General features: G+C 41.5%; 1 pseudogene; it reads right to left on the bottom strand.

Moving 5' to 3' along the window:
- Positions 1-19,497, bottom strand: part of LOC138076350 (oxysterol-binding protein-related protein 9-like) — a 107,354-nt pseudogene extending 87,857 nt beyond the window's left edge.
- Positions 19,498-19,728: the final 231 nt, after the last annotated feature.

Here is a 19,728-nt window from a genome sequence, read left to right as displayed (position 1 = left end):
ACATGTCTGACTCTTTAAGACTCCATGGATGGACAGCACCACGCCAGACTTCCCCATCCTTCATTATCTCCTGGAGTTTGCTCAAAATCATGACCATTGAATCAGTGATGCCATTCAACCATCTCATCCTCAGTGGCCCCCAACTCCTCCTGCCCTCAATCATTCTCAGCATCAGGGTTTTTTTTCCAGTGAACTGGTACTTCACATCAGGTGGTCAAAATATTGGAGCTTCAGCTTCAGCATCAGTCCTTCCAATGAATATTCAGGTTGATTTCCTTCAGGATTGACTGGTTTGATCTCCTTGAAGTCTAAGGGACTCTCAAAGCCTTCTCCAGTATGACAATCATCAATTACTTGGTGCTCAGCCTTCTTTATGATCCAACTCTTACATCCATACAAGACTGCTGGAAAAACCATAGCTTTGACTGTAAGGATTTTGTTGGCAAAATGATGTCTCTGCTTTTTAATAAACTGTCTAGGTTTGTCATAGCTTTTATTCTAAGGAACAATTGTCTCTAAATTTCATGGCCTCAGTCACCATCCACAGTGATTTTGGAGCCTGAGAAAATAAAATCCGCCACTGTTTCCAACATTTCCCTTTCTTTTTGCTATGAAGTGATAGGACCAGATGCCACGATCTTAGTTTTTTGAATGTTGAAATTTAAGCCAGCATTTGCACTCTCCTCTTTCACCTTCATTGAAGAGGCTCTTTAGTTCTTCACTTGCTGCCATTAGAGTGGTATAATCTGCATATCTGAAACTGGTGATAGTTCTCCTGGTAATCTTGTTTCCAGCTTGTGATTCATCCAGCCTGGCATTTCACATGATGCATTCTGAATATAAGTTAAATAAGCAGGGTGACAATGTACAGCCTTGATGTACTTCTTTCCCAATTTGGAACCAGTCCATTTTTCCATGTCCAGTTTTAACTGTTGCTTCCTGACATACATCCAGGTTTCACAGGAGGCAGGTAAGGTGAGCTGGTATTCCCATCTCTTTAAGAATTTTCCACTTTGTTGTGATCCACAAAGTCAAAGGGTTTAGTGTATTCAATGAAGCAGAAGTAGATGTTTTTCTGGAATTCCCTTGCTTATTCTATGATCCAAAGGATATTGGCAATTTGATCACTGGTTCCCCTGCCTTTTCTATATTCAGCTTTTATATCTGGAAGTGCTCAGTTAACATACTGTTAAAGCCTAGCTTAAAGGGTTTTGAACATTACCTTGCTAGCATGTAAGTTGAGAGTGGTTGTACAGTAGTTTCAATAATCTTTGGCATTGCCTTTAGGATTGGAATGAAAACTGACCTTTTCCATTCCTGTGGCCACTGTTGAGATTTTCAAATTTGCTGGCCATATTGAGTGCAGCATGTTAACAGCATCGTCTTTTAGGATTTGAAATAGTTCAGCTAGAATTCCATCATCTCCACTACCTTTGCTTGTAGTAATACTTCCTAAGGCCCATTTAGCTTCACACTCCAGGATATCTGGCTTTAGGTAAGTGACCACACCATCATGCTTATCCAGGTCATTAAGATCTTTTCTGTACAGTTCTTCTGTGTATTCTTGCCCTCTTCTTTATCTCTTCTGCTTCTGTTAGATCCTTGCAGTTTCTGTTTTTGATTGTTCCCATTTTAGCATGAAAGGTTCCATTCGTATCTCTAATTTTCTTAAAAAGATCTTTCAGTTCAGTCAGTTCAGTCGCTCAGTCGTGTCCAACTCTTTTCGACCCCATGAATCATAGCACGCCAGGCCTCCCTGTCCATCACCACCTCGCAGAGTTCACTCAACTTCACGTCCATCGAGTCAGTGATGCCATCCAGCCATCTCATCCTCTGTCATCCCCTTTTCCTCCTGCCCCCAATCCCTCCCAGGATCAGGGTCTTTTCAAATGAGTCAGCTCTTCACATCAGGTGGCCAAAGTATTGGTGTTTCAGATTCAGCATCAGTCCTTCCAGTGAATACCCAGGACTGATCTCCTTTAGAATGGACTGGTTGGATCTCCTTGCAGTCCAAGGGACTCTCAAGAGTCTTCTGCAACACCACAGTTCAAAAGCATCAATTCTTCGGCACTCAGCTTTCTTCACAGTCCAGCTCTCACATCCATACATGATCACTGGAAAAACTATAGCCTTGACTAGATGGACCTTTGTTGCTATCTAGGTTGGTCATGACTTTTTTTCCAAGGAGTAAGTGTCTTTTAATTTCATGGCTGCAATCACCATCTGCAGTGATTTTGGAGCTCAAAAAAATAAAGTCTGACACTGTTTCCACTGTTTCCCCATCTATTTCCCATGAAGTGATGGGACCGGATGCCATGATCTTCATTTTCTGAATGTTGAGCTTTAAGCCAACTTTTTCACTCTCCTCTTTCACTTTCATCAAGAGGCTTTTTAGTTCCTCTTCACTTTCTGCCATAAGGGTGGTGTCATCTGTATATCTGAGGTTATTGATATTTCTCCTGGCAATCTTGATTCCAGCTTGTGCTTCTTCCAGCCCAGCATTTCTTATGATGTACTCAGCATATAAGTTAAATAAGCACGGTGACAATATACAGCCTTGATGTACTCCTTTTCCTATTTGGAACCAGTCTGTTGTTCCATGTCCAGTTCTAACCGTTGCTTCCTGACCTGCATATAGGTTTCTCAAGAGGCAGGTCAGGTGGTCTGGTAATCTTTCCCATTCTATTGTCTTTCTCTATTTCTTTGCACTGTTCACTTAGAAAGGCTTTCTTATCTCTCCTTGCTATTCTCGGGAACTCTGCATTCAGTTGGATATATCTTTCCCTTTCTTCTTTGCTTTTCACTTTTCTTTTCTCAGCTATTTTATGGCCTCCTTAGACAACCACTTGGCCTTCCTGCATTTCTTTTTCTTGGGGAAGGTTTTGGTCAGTGCCTCCTGTACAATGTTGTGAACCTCTGTCCATTGTTTTTCAGGCGCTCTACCAAATCTAGTCTCTTGAATCTACTTGTCTCCTCCACTGCATAATCATAAAGGATTTGGTTTAGGTTATACATGAATGGCCACTGCTTTTCACTATTTTCTTCAATTTAAGTCTGAATTTGGCAATAAGGAATTCATGATCTGAGCCACAGTCAGATTCAGGTCTTGTTTTTGCTGACTATATAGAGCTCCTCCATCTTTAGCTGCAAAGAATATAATCAATCTGATTTTGGTATTGACCATCTGGTGAAGTCCTTGTGTAGAGTTATCTCTTGTGTTGTTGAAAGACAGTGTTTGCTATGACTAGTGTGTTCTCACTGCAAAACTCTGTTAGCCTTTGTCCTGCTTCATTTTGTATTCCATAGCCAAACTTGCCTTTTACTCCAGGTGTCCCTTGACTTCCTACTTTTGCAATCCAGCCCCCTATGATGAGAAGGATATCCTTTATGGTGTTAGTTCTAGAAGGTGTTGTAGGTTGTCATAGAACCATTCAACTTCAGCTTCTTTGGCCTTAATTGTTGGGACATAGACTTGGATTACTATGATATTGAATAGTTTGCCTTGGAAACAAACCGATCGTTTTGTCACTTTTGAGATTGCACCCAAGTACTGCACTTCAAACTCCTGTTCACTATGAGGACTACTCCATTTCTTCTAAGGGATTCTTGCCCACAGTAGTAGATATAATGGATATCTGAACTAAATTTTTCCCATTCCTATTCATTTTAGTTCATTAATTCCTAAAATGTTGATGTTCACTCTTGCCATCTCCTGCTTGAGCACAACCAATTTACCTTGATTCATGGACCTAACATTCCAGGTTCCTATGGAGTATTTGTTCTTTATAGCATTGGACTTTCTTTCCCAATTTGGCCACATGGTGCAAAGAACTGATTCATTGGAAAAGATCCTGATGCTGAGAAAGATTGAAGGCAGGAGGAGAAGGGGAACACAGAGAATGAGATGGTTGGATGGCATCACCAACTCGATGGACATGAGTTTGAGCAAGCTCCGGGAATTAGTGATGGACAGGTAGGCCTGGTGTGCTGCAGTCCATGGGGTCACAAAGAGTAGGACATGACTGAGAGACTGAACTGAACTGAATTGAACCGAACACATCTCAAGTTCTTGGAATTGTACAGATAAGCTAGATCTGGAATCTTGTTTTCTTCCCTGGCTCCAGGGGGTTCCTGTTTCACCCATACAGAGGTCGAATCCTGAGCAAATGTCCTGAAGACAAAACACAAGTTTGTGGGTAATTTGGAATTCCATCAGTATAACAATGTGCATGTCACTCCCCTCTTCATCTGTCAAACACCAGAGCCCAAAGTAGTAGCCTCCTGCCTGAGAACCTGAAATTCTTGGTCTAGTGGAGACATATCTTTTGTGCAACCTGCTCATCTGGGAAGTAAACACGTAAAAAGCAGAGGTAGCCTCATAAGTGGAATAACAAGAACAACAAAAGCAACAAACACTTCAGGAAAAGATTGAATCCTGGAATGCTAGCAAAGATTGTTGAATTTGGCCTCTTCTCGATTTCTGTCCTTTATCTCTAGTACCCATTAAGCTTACTACTTCACAACTTCTTCCTCAGTTTGTCCAACATATGGATTGGCATCTAAAATAGCAGTTTATTTTCTGCAGTTTCTATGTTGGGAATTTTCAGTAGGTGTTGGAATCTGCATTTGCTGCACCAACAATTTAGGATGACTTTTTCCTATTTCTCTGCTGGTAAACAATATCGTATGGTAATAATAATTTAAAACACCCCCTGGGGTTAATGTCCCTTGTATCATTTGGGTGAAGGTGGGAGTTATCTTCTGTCCTCCTCATGTGAGAAAAATGCAGAATTTCCTGACTGGAAGAATATGTCTTTGGCAGAAGACAGACTTACATCTCTCCCAGCCTTCTCATGAGAAATGACCAAGCTTCTACACATGTAGTTTGTGATCATGTAATGATCCTTTTACCTGCTTTACATTGAGTTTCCCAGAAACCTACTCTGAGACAAGTTTCCATTTGCAGATGGATTGGAAGTTATTCTTGGGTGACACCCATAAAGAGTGAGGAAGGCAGGATGGAGCAAGAGGGCAAAGCTGGCCTGCACTGATGTCATAGTTGAGGCTTTAGCCAATTCTATACAAAGATCTAGAACTGGGAAAGACCTTTGGTATTGCCCCAAATTTTTAAAAGGTGCTTACACCATTTTATTAATATCTTTACATCAGCCAGTCATTAGAAGCAAGTCACCCCAGAGAGAGCTTATAAGCCTGAATGAAGCAGCTTCTTAGAGCTTGCTGCAGCAATTCCCAGAGAAAGATGGAAGTGTAATCAAGTGTTAGTATTCTCAGAGGTTGGTGGCAGAGAGAAATGGGTGTGTCATCCCTGAAGAAGAAATCAGGTAGTCATTGCAGATCCCCAGAGAAATTAAACCCTATGTCATGAACTCACTAGCTCTTGTCTACACAGCTAACCAATCACCGAAGTCAGGCTAACCAGCTTATTACAGTGCTCAGAGTACCATTTAATCTAGTTGGATTATGTAAGTCAGGAATAGGAGAAAAACACAATGGAAATAAAAGTGAAACTCAAATTCTTTATGGATGTAAGCTAGGAGAGAGTTACATCTATTTTGCTTCAAATACTATAAACAGAATTTGGTTAGATAAAACAAGTGATCAGTATAAATTAATCCAGAGTACGCAGGTCTCCCTTCAGTATCGTGGAGTGAACATCAATATTCAGCTCTCTAGTATTGCATCAACACTTATTTAAAGAAGGTATATACCAAGGTTTTCTCAGTGCCATATCGTAATCTCAGATATTGGTCTTCAGTTTCACTTGCCCTTCTTGATTTTTGCGCCACCCTTTCTTGTCCTTTGTGTCTTTGTCCCTCCCCAATTTCATATACAGAAGTCCCCTACACATGAACAAGTTCCATTCTGAGAGCATGTTCCTAAATTCGGTTTGTTCCCAAGTCCAACAAAGTTAGCCTAGGTACCCAACAAACACAATTGGCTGTATAGGAAGGTACTGTAATAGGTTTATAGTACTTTTCACACAAATAATACATAAAAACAAACACACACACACAAAAAAAAAATTTTTGATCTTACAGTAAAGCACCTTGAAAAGTACAGTAGCGCAGTACAACAGCTGGCACATAGGGGCATCAAATGAACAGGCAAGAAGAGTTACTGACTGAAGGAGGAAGGGGAGGTGGGAGATGAAGAGCTGAAGGATCATCAGCAATAGGAGATGGAGGGCCAGTTGCAATTGCACTCCCACCTGATGTTGAAAACAGGCTCTGGTTCCTTGCTGGGTTCAATTCTATCTACCCTTTTTAGAAAAAGGAGCCTACCAGGCTCCTCCATCCATGGGATTTTCCAGGCAAAAGTACTGGAGTGGGGTGCCATTGCCTTCTCCACCTAGAGTATAATGTCTTTTCTCAAATTCTAGTGCCTGGAGAATTCGGCTCTATCCTGAGGTCACAGAGCCTAAGAATCTACAGGTTAATCAAATCCTTGTATAAATTTAGCATGTAATTAGTTACTAATTATTGCTATCTTGTTGCCCAGGACTTTCGTTTACTGATTGCTTTTCTATATCTGTTTTCAACATCTACTAAAGATAAAAATAGTAACCCACTTCATACTTCTGCTTAAAAATTGGGTTTCTTATATAAATAGCATTATGCAAAGCACTTCAGTGTAGAGCCATTCAAATACTCCTTGGAGTATTTGAAAAATTTTATTTAGGAAAAATAAAAACCTAAAAGGTCTTCATGACTACCTTGGTTGTGCATTACTGCCTAATAGACCATCCTGACACCTGGTGGGTTAAAATGACAATTTATCATTACCTGTCATGTTTCTGTGGATTGACTGGTCTCAACAGGGTGGCTCTCAGGAAACAAGAAGCTGACAGTTGCAGCCAGACAGCAGATGTGACTGCAGTCATCTGAAATCTGGATTAGGCTGAATGTCCAAGGAGGCTTATTCACGTGGCCGTCAATTTCCGCTGGAGATCTTCTGGGAGCCAAGCTGGAGCTATTAAGCAGAGTCCACACACAGTGTCTTTTTGTGTAACTTGAGCTTCTAAGAGCATGGCAGTTGGGTTTCCAGATGGAGTGATCCACAGAGGGAATGTTCCAAGAGGCAGGAAACTGAGGCTATCATCTTGTTAAGGGCTGGGTAAGAACTGTATGCTGGGGCTGTGTTGTGCTCAGTCATGTCCTACTCTTTGCAACCCCATGGACCGTAGCCCCCAGGCTCCTCTGTCCATGGGATTTTTCCAAGCAAGAATATTGGAGTGGCTTGTCATTTCCACCTCCAGGGCATCTTACTGACCCAGGAATCGAAACCAGGTCTCCTGTGTTTCTTGCCTAGCAGGCTGATTCTTTATTGAGAAACTTCATAGTGCTACACTATTCTTTCGCTCAAAGGAATTGTAGAGTCTGCTCAGATTTCTGCGGGTGGGGGTGAAAAAGTAAGTGCCATCTCTTATAAGGGAATAACAAGATCACATCACTGAAAATGTGAATGCAATCAGCAACAATGGCTTAATAAAACCTGCAGCAAATAGTATTTATTGGAAAGTGAACTAATTTCAAGCAGGAAGCAAATTTTATGATAATTTTCCAGTATTGATTTTGACATATGTCACAAGAATTTTCAAGTTAATTGGCAGTTAAAAGGAAATGCTATTTAAACTAGATTATTGGCTTTCATTTCAATAAGACCTCTTGGTTTAAATCTTCATATGGTGCAATGTTCCCTAAGACAAGCTAAGCCCTGAAATTACTATAAAAGGCCAGAGGTTACATGGGCTGAACAATTACCCAGTGAGCAGAGAATGAAAATGTCTTGCCACCTTAGAAAAAGTAGATCACTTTAAAAAAAAAGTGGCACATTTAAGGATCAGGCTTTGCTACCATTCAGAATTGGGTTTGAATTCCAACTCTGTCCCAGGACAATTTCCCCTTTTGAAACATGGGTATTTCCCACCTCAATGTATACTGGCAAGCAGTAAATGACACTATGTTTCTTGTTTACAACTTTTATTATTACTTTCTTTTTAAAATTATGTTTTCCATCATTTTTAGTGAGAAACTTGTCACATGCACAGAACAGCATTTTATCTGCTCTCTATGTACATTGCTACAGCAATTTCCTTATGGAAACCATTTTCATAGTTCCACAGAGAACAGACTTCTGTTTTTAGAGTTTATTTAAAAACAGAGAGAGTAATATCAATGCATGTGTTGCTTTCCAACATCATGACACTTTGTAGAACAATGTTCATAAATAGTGTCATAAATTAGTTATCCATTAACGTTTATTAATCTAACAACATCTTTAATATTAATAACACTCATCATCATCAAAATTGTACTCTTTAAGTAACCATTTGCTTGATCCTAATGAGGGACAGAATTATGTTGCTTAAAGAGGTATTAAATCCAAATCATTTATTATTGCTGTTGTTCAATCACTCAGTCTCATCCAACTCTTTGCTACCCCATGGACTGCAGCACGCCAGGCTTCCCTGTCCTTCACTATTTCCTGGAGTTTGCTCAAATTCATGTCCATCGAGTCAATGATGGACATCCAGTCATCTCATCCTCTGTTGTCCCCTTCTCCTGGTCTGTCTTTCCCAGCATCAGGGTCTTTTCCAATAAGCTGGATCTTCGCATCAGGTGGCTAAAGTATTGGAGCTTCAGCATCCGCATCAGTCCTTCCAATGAATATTCAGGATTGATTTCCTTTAGGATGGACTGGTTTGATCTCCTTGCAGTCCAAAGGACTCTCAAGAGTCTTCTCTAGCACTAAAATTAGAAAGTATCAATTGTTCGGTGCTCAGCCTTCTTTATGCTCCAGCTCTCACATCAGTATATGACTACTGGAAAAACCATAGCTTTGACTACATGGACCTTTGTCAGCAAAGTGATATCTCTGCTTTTTAATATACTGTTTAGGTTTACTCCAGTATTCTTGCCTGGAGAACTCCATGGATAGGAACCTGGTGGGCTACAGTCCATGGGGTCACAGAGAGTTGGACATGACTGAGTGACTAATACTCTCACTTTCACTTTAGGTTTGTCATAGCTTTTCTTCCAAAGAGCAAGTATTTTTTAATTTCAGGGCTGTAGTCACCACCCACAATGATTTTAGAGCCCAAGAAAATAAAGTCTTTCACTGTTTCCATTTTCCTCCCATCTATTTGCCATTAAGCAAATCATTCTAGTATCTTCTAGTAATTGAGTTGATTTCATGTATGGCACCAGATTATGTTAATGGTTTTCATTCACTAATTGCTTTACCTCTGTTCTGCTGTCAGTCTTGAGCATTATCAAGCATGCAGTTGACCTTAAATTTAGACAGAAATAGCCCTTGCTAAAATTGTAAATGCCATGTCTTGGTGCTAAAAACAGTTTCATAACCCTTTGGGGATAGCTAAACTTCAGTTCTCATTACTGACTAAACTAATCCCATGTTAGTTTAACAAACTGTATTTTGGTTTGAAATATGAATTAGTGGCCATGTTTATTAAGTATTAGTAAATTCCCATTCAACACTTGGCAGACTAAACTCTAATCAAATTCTCTTCTAGAAAACCTTGGTACAAAACTAATAAGGTAAAATTCAGCAATAGTATATGTATAGCCCTAAAATAAGATGATTCAAAATGAATCATACAAGACCAAATGGGAAAGATTCTTTTTAAGATCAACTCATGTGAAAAAGATACTCCAAAATTTAGCTACAGTCAAGAAGAAAATGATGTAGATACATTAAAAATTGAAAAAATACATGCAAAGAAACTTAGTATCTTTATTTACTGTAGTACAAGCCACTGCACCAGGGTAAATAAAGATACTAAGCTAAATTTTGGAGTATCTTTTTCATAAATGTTGACCTTAAAAAGAATCTTTCCAGAATATAACATTGTAACAAGAGCATGAAGATAGGTACAAAGACTTATGAGAACAAGAAAAAAGTAGAATGATAAAGCCAAGTAAAGCAGGGCTTCTTTTGTGTCCGTGATAGAATAGTCAGTATTTAACCTACCACTCTGCTGCTAATAGGGCTTCCCAGGTGGCTCAGTGGGTAAAGAACACGTCTGCAATGCAGGAGACACAGGTTTGATTCTTGGGTTGGGAAGATCTCTTTGAGGAAGGCACGGCCACCCACTCCAGTATTCTTGACTGGAGAGGACAGAGGAGCCTGGTGGGCTACAGGCCATAGGATCGCAAAGAGTCAGACATGACTGAAACGACTGAGCATGCACGCACTGCTTTAATAAGTAATACATTTGAATGTATGTTTTGTAATACTGTTTGCATGTTTCCAGGCATTGGACAGAAATCAACACTAAAATCCTTGAAAGAAGGAAGAGATGCAAAACAGGTGACCCACATTCATTTGGCTTTTTTATTCAAGACATTCTTCATAACTATGGTGCAAAGAAATAGAATGCAGACAGAGAACAGAAGTCTTTCTTGATGGGAAAAAGGAAAAAAAAAACAGATATTAAAGTTATGATTGCTAAGGCAGTTGGGAGCAGATTACTTCAGAGGAGGGACTTGCAAAAAATTAGCCATGAACATCTACAAAACAAAACAAAAAAATCATCTCTGTTCCCTGGATGAATCCCACCTGCACACCTATAGGGGAAAACTTTAGAAAACTTAGCAGGAAATAGCCAAGAGGGGGCCCGAGAGATGAATGTAGATTTCAGAGACCTCAACAAGAAGGGAGCTATGGGAATTTGGCTATAACTAGGTGGAAAGAACTTGGTAAACATCCTGGGTTGCCAGTTGAGACTCCAAAGGCTCTCCAATTAAGAACTATGATCAGGGTTTCCCTGATGGCTCAGTGGTGGAGAATTCACCTGCCAATGCAGGGGGCACAGGTTTGATCCCTGGTCTAGAAAAATCTCACATGCCACAGAGCAACTAAGCCCGTGAAGCACAATTTCTATAGATCCTGTGCTCTGGATCCCAGCACCCGCAACTACTGAGTCCACGTGACCTAGAGTCCATGCTCTGCAACAAGAGAAGCCATATCAATGAGAAGTCTGTGCACTTTAACTAGAGACTATCTCCCTCTCATCACAACTAAAGGAAAGCCAGTGCAGCAATAAAGACACAGCACAGTCAAAATAAAATAAAATAAAATTAACTTTTAAAAAAAAGAACCATCATCCAGAAGACTAAAGTCTATTGTGGATGCATCAGGTGAAAAGCAAAAGCTGTAATATAGGGCATCCAGCTGTGAACACAGCAGCAAAACATCCCTAACTGTGAGGTTTAAGCGGATTAGGCTACCAGTCTTTCAAGGAAGTGCCTTATCAGCCAAGTGTGGTTCAGAATACATTATGTCACTTGCCCTGAAGGTGAAATGAGATCCAGTGCTGCCTGGCAGGTGGCAAGGAACTTAGGGCTTTGTAAGCATTTTGACAGAAGAAAAGTTCATAGGACAAGCAGCCAGCAATTTCAGAATATAGTATTCAGGGTGGATCAGTTGGAGGCATTGTTGCAAGCTGGCCCCAGGCCATTTCCCTCCTGGTGGGAAGGCACTCTGCAGAGGCAGAGGTCATAATGTCTAACAAGGTTGGAGTGTTGTCTCCCTTCATTGTTCTCTTGGGCTGGAGTGATGCCATTTGAGGCACCAGTGAACTTGAAGGTGTTGAAGGCTAGCCCATAAACAGGGGGTGTGTGCTAGTCTTCCCAGGTGGAGACCCATGAAAGGTAGGTAGAAATATCTGACTTTAAGTTCTGAGTATATGTGCCAGAAGTCTGGCTCAGGATGGAATTACAAGTATAGGCTTTATGGCTATTTCAGCAGATCTCATTAAGTTCCTTTGAATCATCAGGGATTCACCTTGCAAAGGACCATTGCATATCCTGACTGAACTTTGGGGGGACTCTCTCTGTGATACATAGACATTTAGGACACATTTGTTAAGGGCATTTTGTGGATGGAAGCTTTACAATCCTGATTTTGCCCCATTAAAATTATAGTGAGATATGTAACACACAAACCTGCCAGCCAGATGCATCTGATTTGGTTCCTTTGCAAGAGTCATTCCTCTTGGGATATAATTTGAGGCAGAGTATAAGGAGAAAGAGACTTTTAAGCATCATTTCCATTGGCACAATTTCAAGTCAAGAGATGTGAGCTCTGGTTCAGAATCCATGCCAGGTGGCAATCTGGCTGAAGCCCTTCTAATAGAGCTTGCCAGCACCTGGTGCTCAGTTATCCTGGGTGCATTTGTGCACCTGGCTGAATTTGTTCCAGTGCATCTCCTGGGACAGAGGTAAACCTTGAGGGGTCTACTAGCAACCTTATTATCCAGGTAGTACACCATAACAGCAATAGCCATGACAGAGGAGTACATTTCCATTTGTATTAATTTTCAGGGGCCTCCTTTAGGGCAAGAAATCTGGGTACTGATCCATGGAGAAGTGTGGATACTATGAAAAAGAATACTGATTCACTTGTGTAAGGTGGGGCCTTATCTGAATCTTCTGATACAACCATTGGATTCTGAGGTTATTTTGTGGTATAGGAGAGAAAAAATAATTTGTGCTCCATCCTTCTGTGTTCTGACTGAGATTCCCTCTAATAGAAGAGACATTAATAGGGGGGGAAAGGCAGAGTTTTAATAACATGTATGCCCCCTGTAGACAAGAGATGCTACCAAACCAGGCTTGGCTCTGCTCACCTGAAGCACAGTAAAGCTAGTCTACTGACACCAGGTTGCAGTGAATGAAAGTACAGCACAAAGCAAGAAAAACGGGCAGCTAATGCTGAAAGCCATTTTACTTTTTTACATTTCTTTTCCATGGGGATGGTCTTGATCCCTGTCTCCTGTACAATGTCATGAACCTCATTCCATAGTTCATCAGGCACTCGTCTATCAGATCTAGACCCTTAAATCTATTTCTCACTTCCACTGTATAATCATAAGGGATTTGATTTAGGTCATACCTGAATGGTCTAGCGGTTTTCCCTACTTTCTTCTATTTAAGTCTGAATTTGGCAATAAGGAGTTCATGATCTGAGCCACAGTCAGCTGCTGATCTCGTTTTTGTTGACTGTATAGAGCTTCTCCATCTTTGGCTGCATAGAATATAATCAATCTGATTTCAGTGTTGATCATCTGGTGATGTCCATGTGTAGAGTCTTCTCTTGTGTTGTTGGAAGAGGGTGTTTGCTATGACCAGTGCATTTTCTTGGCAAAACTCTATTAGTCTTTGCCCTGCTTCAGTCCGCATTCCAAGGCCAAATTTCCTTGTTACTCCAGGTGTTTCTTGACTTCCTACTTTTGCATTCCAGTCCCATATAATGAAAAGGACATCTTTTTTGGGTGTTAGTTCTAAAAGATCTTGTAGGTCTTCATAAAACTGTTCAACTTCAGCTTCTTCAGAGTTACTGGTTCGGGCATAGACTTGGATAACTGTGATATTGAATGGTTTGCCTTGGAGATGAACAGAGATCATTCTGTCATTTTTGAGATTGCATCCAAGTATTGCATTTCGAACTCTTTTGTTGACCATGATGGCTACTCCATTTCTTCTGAGGGATTCCTGCCTGCAGTAGTAGATGTAATGGTCATCTGAGTTAAATTCACCCATTCCAGTCCATTTTAGTTCGCTGATTCCTAGAATGTCAACGTTCACCCTTGCATCTCTTGTTTGACCACTTCCAATTTGCCTTGATTCATGGACCTGACATTCCAGGTTCCTATGCAATATTGCTCTTTACAGCATCGGATCTTGCTTCTATCACCAGTCACATCTACAGCTGGGTATTGTTTTTGCTTTGGCTCCATCCCTTCATTCTTTCTGGAGTTATTTCTCCACTGATCTCCAGTAGGATATTGGGCACCTAATGACCTGGGAGTTCCTCTTTTGGTATCCTATCATTTTGCCTTTTCATACTGTTCATGGGGTTCTCAAGGCAAGAATACTGAAGTGGCTTGCCATTCCCTTCTCCAGTGGACCACATTCTGTCAGGCCTCTCCACCATGACCCGCCCATCTTGGGTTGCCCCATAGGCATGGCTTGGTTTCACTGAGTTAGACAAGGCTGTGGTCCTAGTGTGATAAGATTGACTAGTTTTCTGTGAGTATGGTTTCAGTGTCTGCCGTCTGATGCCCTCTTGCAACACTTACCATCTTACTTGGGTTTCTCTTACCTTGGCATGGGGTATCTCTTCACGGATGCTCCAGCAAAGCACAGTCGCTACTCCTTACCTTGGATGAGGGGTATCTCCTTACCACTGCCGTTCCTGACCTTCAACGTGGGATAGCTCCTCTAGGCCCTCCTGTGCCTGCGCAGCCACTACTCCTGGGTTGCCCCTCCCGGCCGCTGGCCCTGGCCTCGGGCTCGGGGTGGCTCCTCAAGTTTACCGCCCCTGGCCTTGGGTGCAAGGTGGCTTCTCCTGGCCACCCCTGATCTCGGATGAGGGGTGTCTCCTCCCGGCCACCACTGACCTCGGACATGGGGTAGCTCCTCCCGGCCACCGCCCTGAATGGCTATCTGGGGAGGCCTTACAAATAGCTGTGAAAAGAAGAGAGACGAAAAGCAAAGGAGAAAAGGAAAGATAAAAGCATCTGAATGCAGAGTTCCAAAGAATAGCAAGAAGAGATAAGAAAGCCTTCTTCAGTGATCAATGCAAAAAAATAGAGGAAAACAACAGAATGGGAAAGACTAGAGATCTCTTCAAGAAAATTAGAGATACCAAGGGAACATTTCATGCAAAGATGGGCTCAATAAAGGACAGAAATGGTCTGGACCTAACAGAAGCAGAAGATATTAAGAAGAGGTGGCAAGAATACACGGAAGAACTGTACAAGAAAGATCTTCACGACCCAGATAATCATGATGATGTGATCACTAATCTAGAGCCAGACATCTTGGAATGTGAAGTCAGGTGGGCATTAGAAAGCATCACTACAAACAAAGCTAGTGGAGGTGATGGAATTCCAGTTGAGCTGTTTCAAATCCTGAAAGATGATGCTGTGAAAGTGTTGCACTCAATATACCAGCAAGCTTGGAAAACTGAGCAGTGGCCACAGGACTGGAAAAGGTCAGTTTTCATTCCAATTCCAAAGAAAGGCAATGCAAAAGAATGCTCAAACTACCACACAATTCCACTCATCTCACATGCTAGTAAAGTAATGCTTAAAATTCTCCAAGCCAGACTTCAGCAATACGTGAACCGTGAACTCCCTGATGTTCAAGCTGGTTTTGGAAAAGGCAGAGGAACCAGAGATCAAATTGCCAACATCTGCTGGATCATGGAAAAAGCAAGAGAGTTCCAGAAAAATATCTATTTCTGCTTTATTGACTATGCCAAAGCATTTGACTATGTGGATCACAATAAACTGGAAAATCCTGAAAGAGATGGGAATACCAGACCACCTAACCTGCCTCTTGAGAAATCTGTATGCAGGTCAGGAAGCAACAGTTAGAACTGGACATGGAACAACAGACTGGTTCCAAATAGGAAAAGGAGTACGTCAAGGCTGTATATTGTCACCCTGCTTATTTAACTTCTATGCAGAGTACATCATGAGAAACGCAGGACTGGAAGAAACACAAGCTGGAATCAAGATTGTCGGGAGAAATATCAATAACCTCAGATATGCAGATGACACCACCCTTGTGGCAGAAAGTGAAAAGGAGCTAAAAAGCCTCTTGATGAAAGTGAAAGAGGAGAGTGAAAAAAAGTTGGCTTAAAGCTCAACATTCAGAAAACGAAGATCATGGCATCCGGTCCCATCACTTCATGGGAAATCGATGGGGAAACAGTGGAAACAGTGGCTGATTTTATTTTTCTGGGCTCCAAAATCACTGCAGATGGTGATTGCAGCCATGAAATTAAAAGACGCTTACTCCTTTGAAGAAAAGTTATAATCAACCTAGATAGTATATTCAAAAGCAGAGACATTACTTTGCCCCCCCGTCTAGTCAAGGGTATGGTTTTTCCTGTGGTCATGTATGGATGTGAGAGTTGGACTGTGAAGAAGGCTGAGCGCCAAAGAATTGATGCTTTTGAACTGTGGTGTTGGAGAAGACTCTTGCAAGTCCCTTGGACTGCAAGGAGATCCAACCAGTCTATTCTGAGGGAGATCAACCCTGGGATTTCTTTGGAAGGGATGATGCTAAAGCTGAAGCTCCAGTACTTTGGCCACCTCATGCAAAGAGTTGACTCATTGGAAAAGACTCTGATGCTGGGAGGGATTGGGGGCAGGAGGAGAATGGGACGACCAAGGATGAGATGGCTGGATGGCATCACCGACTCGATGGATGTTGAGTCTGAGTGAACTCCGGGAGTTGGTGATGGACAGAGAGGTGTGCTGAGATTCATGGGGTTGCAAAGAGTCAGACATGACTGAGTGACTGAACTGAACTGAATGCTGAAAACCAGAACCACCCCAGTGGATTCCAGGGAAGGGTTTTTAAAGGCAACATTTGGGTTGCCACGGTGTATGACTTTTTCTCATTGGCTGATGGTGAGGTAATGGAGTGATGTTTGGAAATCTTAATCATCAGCCATCTGGTTCCAACCAGTCTAGGGTCTATGTGCTTGTGGTCAGCATGTAGTCACTATACTTCACCTAGGGTAGTGGGGTATTAGTTTCCGCAGAAAAACTCAAAGATATGTATTGGATTGTTATGTATATCCCTTGAGGAGGATCAAAGACTCTGTCTCAATACTGAACTATTATTTAAATTTCCATTACTTTTCTTGCCTGACTGTTTTCCTTTGTCTCTGCATTCTTTCACTTCTCTAGGTAGTACCTGCTTGAGTTTGCTCTTAGGAACTCTTAGAAGGCCTAGGAGACTAAAGCCTTTTTCTATAAACATGAAACGGGGGACACAGGGGGATTTTGCACCCAGGAAGACCCTGCAAGGTCCTGCTCAGTTTCAATCCCTCATTTTCTTTGCTCCTCCTCAATCCTCAGGGAAACGGGGGGAGACAAGAAAAGGCATAATATTTTGGATAAAGGGGTTAATTGTAAACTTGGCAGGGGAACTCAATTTTAGAAAACCTCAGTTTCAGAGATACCCAGTTACTCCCAAGATGGGTGAAGCATTTGTTGCTCAGTTATAGTATTCTTGGGCTTCCCTTGTGGCTTGGCAGGTAAAGAATCCACCTGCAGTGCAAAAGACCTGAGTTTGATCCCTGGATTGGAAAGATCTCCTGGAGAAGGGAGCAGCTACCCACTCCAGTATTCTGTCCTGGAGAATTCCCAGGCAGAATTCCCAGAACTATACAGTCCATGGGATCTCAGAGTTGGACACAACTGAGAACTTTCACTTTCACTTCACAAAGTTATAAAAAATTACAACAAATTTAGTGGCCAACACAGATTTACTATCTCACAATTCTGTAGGCTGGAAATTCTAAGATCAAAGGGCCATCAGGACCGCGTTCATTCTGGAGGCTCTAGGGGAGCATCCACTTTCTTTCCTTTTCTAGCTTCTTAGAGGCTAGCTGCGTTCCCTGGCTTATTCCCTCCCTCTGCTTTGATCTTGTCGTCTCCTACTCTGCTTCTAACACTTTCCTCTATAGAGATTCTGATGATTATAAAGGAGACAACCTGGATAAACCAGGAAAATCCACCATCTCAATATCCGTAATTGATTTACTTTGCAAAGTCCTTTTAACTTATTCATACATTTACTGGTTTTGGATATTAGGACATGGATATCTATGGGGGGAGGGAAATTATTCAGCCTAGTGCCTGTGGTCAGGGAAAAAAGGGACACAAACAATGTGCAAAACAACAATCAGCAGGTGATTAGTGTGGCAACCTGGAATTTCCCTTCAGGAAAGAACTTGTAAGATGGACACTTAGCTGACATTCTAAGTTGCAGCACCTTCTGTAGGCACCACAGCTTTGGAGCAAATGTAAGGTTCTTCCTGGACAATCTCCAGCCAACGGCTGAGCACAGAAAGCCTGCTAGGGCCTCTAAAGCCATTTCTGCCCAACACAAGACTCTCCTAATAGGCAATCTTTGCTCTCACACTCCTTTTCTGCTGACCGAAACTGTCAGACCTGCCATCAAAGCTGAGAGTTTCCTTGTCTGCTTCAGCTTTCTGCCCTCTTTCCTTTCACAGATGTCAGGTCTACATCACAATTGGAAGCATTTTCCTGCCACCTCCTGGGCCCTTTCTCCATTATCTTTCCCAGGCACCTTCTCCCCATGAACCTCTCAATTTCTAACTCCATCTGAGTTCTCGGTGAACTGTCATGAAACATTATAATAGGAGCACCCACTGACCACTGGACTTTCTGTGATTCAGGAGAGAAAAACATAGAATGGAGAAATTTGGTAGAACTTTGTGGAAGAAGTTGGATGTGTATTCAGAGGCTTTATGAGATTTTCATAAGCAGCAGAGAGAAGACAGGTCAAGTTTGGCAAGAGGAGCACAAAAAAAGTTCAGGCAAATATAAGGTAACCTTAAGGACAAGAGGAAGATCCTTCTTCCTTAGAGATTTTCACTTTTGAAAGTTAGAAGTGAGAAGTCTTCATAATAAGTGATATGTGAACCCTGATGCCAGTGTCCGAGATGTTTGTTAAGACATGTTGGTCTAAGAGCATCTTTATGGGTTCATCTTAAAGTCTAAATACATAAGATTTACTTCCCTTGTATTTTTCATAGCCTTTTGTTTTCTTTGTTAATTCAAAAGAGGAAGCACACCTGAGTTTGTTTTCAGGCAAAAGTGAGACAACCATTCTTAGTTGTTAAACCTTGAGTGAAACACAGAATATAGTGTTCTTTGAACCTCCTTTTCTAAATAGTCTTAGACTGAGTCTTTATTCTTACAGACTTACATACTTCACTCTTATAGGGTGCAGACAAAACACTATTTTGTTCATCTCTTTTTACTGCAAGTAGACAATGGCTGGTCTAACTTCTAGGCTCTTCAGTTTAAGAGGAAAAAGGGTCATTTGGCTAAAAATTCACTCATTAAATATTCCTTTTAAGTTCAGGAATCAGGTTCACAATGACTTTATAAATATGGTGAAAATGGATGCTTCAGTTTTGAATCTGGACTCCCCTACTCGTGGATTATTCTTAAATTACATTTTCAAATTAGTATAATATGTTCCCTGAAGAAGGCATGATATAGTCAATCCCCTTTTCAATTACTTTTACTCTGCATTGGTGTCAAATTTTAATATGCTACCATCCTCTCTAAGCACACCCTTCCCCCATGTATATTTATCTCCCCACCCCAATAGTTCTTACTTCTAACGAAAATGAGAAGGGATTCAGTAGGGAAAAGGAAAAGGCCTGGTGAGTTACAGACTTCACTTTAACCTTAGAAACAAGCCTGAAAATGATTCACCAAATGGATAAATTGAGTCCCGAAATAGTAACATACTTCTGCTGACAGATGGAGGTGCGGATGGAGGAATGCGTAAGGCAATTGCTGCCTGAAGCACTTCCATCTGTCACCAGGTCTCTGCTGCCTGTACGCTCAGAACTGCTCTGTCCACTAACAGGCTTTCTACCTGTTTTCTTCATTAACTTACTATGAAGTGGACTAAATGGCTCGCAAGGATCTCTGAAGCAACAATAATTAAAAATATAACCGGAGTTCTATCTCTCTAGAGCTAAAAGTTACCATTCTAAAAGAGCCTCTCATGATTTTCTCCAGATAACAAACCTCGGGGAGAAAGGAAGATGAGTTGAATGGGAAGGGAGAGGGAGCGGAGGACGAAGAGAGAATAATCTCACCACCCAAGTGCCAAGAAA

Source organism: Capricornis sumatraensis, chromosome 3 (assembly GCF_032405125.1).
Source record: "Capricornis sumatraensis isolate serow.1 chromosome 3, serow.2, whole genome shotgun sequence".
NCBI classification, from domain to species: domain Eukaryota; kingdom Metazoa; phylum Chordata; class Mammalia; order Artiodactyla; family Bovidae; genus Capricornis; species Capricornis sumatraensis.
The sequence above is the reverse complement of the archived record's forward strand: the minus strand, read 5'-3'. Positions and strand labels throughout refer to the sequence as shown.